Genomic DNA, 3,071 nt, shown 5'->3' with positions numbered 1-3,071 from the left:
TCGTGCCCTAACGGCTGGCACACGGACGTTAGCTATGATAAGTGGGTCCGCGCGGATAATTCGGTGTCAACACCAAAAGTGCTCTATTTGTTAGCATCTGCCCCCAAAAATTATATTTACTTGTTAAAATTATCAAAGATGGTACCAACTTAAAATCGTTGCCCCAGAAGTTGTAATTTACTCCTCCCCTCGAAATCTCCTTGGAAACGCACCCGCGCTCGCGTACCGCTTCGTCTAAGACAGAACAGGCCTCCTCTCGCTCGGGAGCTCGTGGCGGAGAAGAAGACCTCCTCGAAATAGGCTGTCGCCCCGCTATATTAATATAGCAACCAAGATACACCAAACTTGCTGGGACCGCAGCACAACCAAGCCCAAACAAAAAGAAAAAGAAAGATAAGAGAAACAAATGCCGACTACGGCTGAGCAACGAACACGAAAACAACTCGCAACCGCTGCGCCCTCCGGAACAGTACCACCAAGCTCCTAGCAGTCCGAATCGCCGCATACCAAGCAACACCTTCAACAAGGAAAACGACGACGACGCCGTCGCCGCTCGGACTAGTCCTAGGGTTTCCTCCGTACGCGGAGGTGATGGGGGAGAGGTACACGCGACACCCTTCGAGAAGGAAAGACGGCACCCGCAGGGCCGCCGCGTCGGTGTCGGACAAGCCGACAAGGATTTCTCCCGACCCACACCGCCACCACCCCAAACAATCCGAACCGCTCCACCTCCCGTCGTCCACCGACGATACGCCACCACGGTCTTGAAGCCATTGTCGCTGTCGCTCAAAGGTCACCAACGCGAGGCCTCGAAACAGATAAGGCGAGCGCAAGGTCGGAGATAGCAGCAGCACAACCACGCCGGAGGGAACAACCTCCACCGCTCGCGGAGAAGAAGACCGCGACACCGCGAGCATCCTGGAGGAAGCGGCCGCCGCACCGGTGAGCTTCTCCCCTCCCTCCTCCATCTTCCCCTTCCCAGCCATCCTCCTACTCTCCCCATTCTCGTCCAAGGTCATCTCGTCTGGCGCCCCTAACCCTAGATCGACCGGGCGGCTCGAGGTGAACGACGGCGAGAGGGGAACGGTGCCCTCTCCCTAAGCCGGCATTTTCCTTGGCCCTCCTCTCTCTTGTCTCTGTGCAGCTATGTGGCCGGCGACCATATTCTTGCGGGCGGACAGGACCAATCGTGGGAGAGCCTCCAATCGTGCCAAGCCTTGAATTTCAGAAAAAATTGCAAGACACGGGAGCTGGGAAGCTAAAAACAATTTGTTGACACAGATGCAGACTCAATCGTGCGAGAGCCTCCAAGTCTTCCGGTGCCTCCGTTCCAAAAGACAGTGAAGACTCAAGAGCACTCTCTTTGCCTTGTCGGCTGATCTGTCTGACCCGTCTTTCTTCTATAACGACACAGTGAAGAGCACTTTAAATTTCTCCTTTCAAAAGATAAGGAATTTAATGGTGATGTATGGATGCCTTGTTTTTCTACGTTAATTATGAATTGTACTGCTTTCTTTCTAGCAGTCAAGAGAATCATTTTTATTCTAGACTATGTCTGTATGGTCTTCTGAATATACATGTTCTGTTTGTATTGCTTACCCCTTTTTCATAAATGTAGACATTAATTGTCCATACTTAACAAAACATCTAATTCCATGGTTGGTACGTCCAAACAGAAATTAGAATTAGGTGCTACCCTTTAATTCTAACCACAAATACTATGCACACCCAAACAATAGAATTGGAATTAAAGACCATTTCCTTTCCATCTTGGTTTTGGTATTCCATTCCAATTTAATTCTGACTCCCAATTCTATGCATCCAAACACAGCGTAAGTGGCCAGTTGCGCTTAAGAGTAAGTTTAATACTCCATCCGTTCCATTCTATAGTGCCTATAGTTTTTGGCACGGAAATTAGCGCAAGAGTATGTTTTACACAAGACCCCCTAGCTGAACGATTTGAGATTAACGTAAAATTTGGAAAATCCATATCTTCCTAACTTACCATAACAAATCCCACAAATCTCTCTTGTTGATTCTCCATATATGTGCAGCCAAGTTCAATTAAGGAAAGTAAAATATTGATGCCTGATTTTAAGGAATCGTTGGGCCATGCATTAGAAATCTCAATTAATTGTTTCCAATTTTGTATGGATTTTTTCTCACGCATGTTGTGTGGGAGCTGAACGGGGGAGGGGGTAATTGAAAAAAAGCCAAACTACAACCTTATATTCTGAAACAAATGCTAAAAATCTATAGGCACTATAGAAAGGAACGAAGGGAGTAGTATAGCCAGCTGCTGGTTATAACCCAAGTGCCATGTCATCCATAGCTAACTTAGAGTCAACATATATAATAGTGAGCTATAAAAATATAGTACATTATCAATGTATGGCCCATTTTTTACCCTCACAAAGTGTCTAGGAGTACGTGTTAGAGCTGGCTCTTCATAAGAGCCTACTCATCTTCCCTCTCTTCTTCTCTCTCGAACTAAACAATAATATACTATTTTAATTATTATAGCCATCTGACTAGAACTTATTGTATTTGCTCTAAAACAGCGAAATTAGGAGGTCCTGTATGCCAACCCGTGTGGCCCGGAACAAGAGTTGCCCACCCTCAAGCGAGTGTGTTGGGCCGACCCATACTCTTTTTTTCTTCTTTTTTTTTCTTATCTCTTTGTTATTTCATTTTTCTTTTTAAGTTTCTTGTTAATGTTTTCTAAAATATTTAATTTGGACATTTTGAAAACCTAAATAATTTTTAAATATTTTTATATCTAGACAAATTAATTTTTTTGGAATACATATATATTCAAAATATGATTTTTTAAAAGAAACTTCTTCAAAATTTGAGTAAGCTTGAATTTATAAATTTGAAATTCAAACTAATTTTAAATATAAATAGTTTTAGGTTTAAATATTTTAAATTTGAAATTTAAACATTTTTAAAGTTAAACTTTTCAAATTTATATATTTTGAAAAATTATTATTTATAAACATAAAAGGTAAACCAAAAACCATAAAAATAGAAACAAAAAAAAACGCCTAATCGGGTGGGCCCATACCTCG

This window comes from Lolium rigidum, chromosome 7, assembly GCF_022539505.1.
Source record: "Lolium rigidum isolate FL_2022 chromosome 7, APGP_CSIRO_Lrig_0.1, whole genome shotgun sequence".
Classification (NCBI taxonomy): Eukaryota; Viridiplantae; Streptophyta; class Magnoliopsida; order Poales; family Poaceae; genus Lolium; species Lolium rigidum.
The sequence above is the reverse complement of the archived record's forward strand: the minus strand, read 5'-3'. Positions refer to the sequence as shown.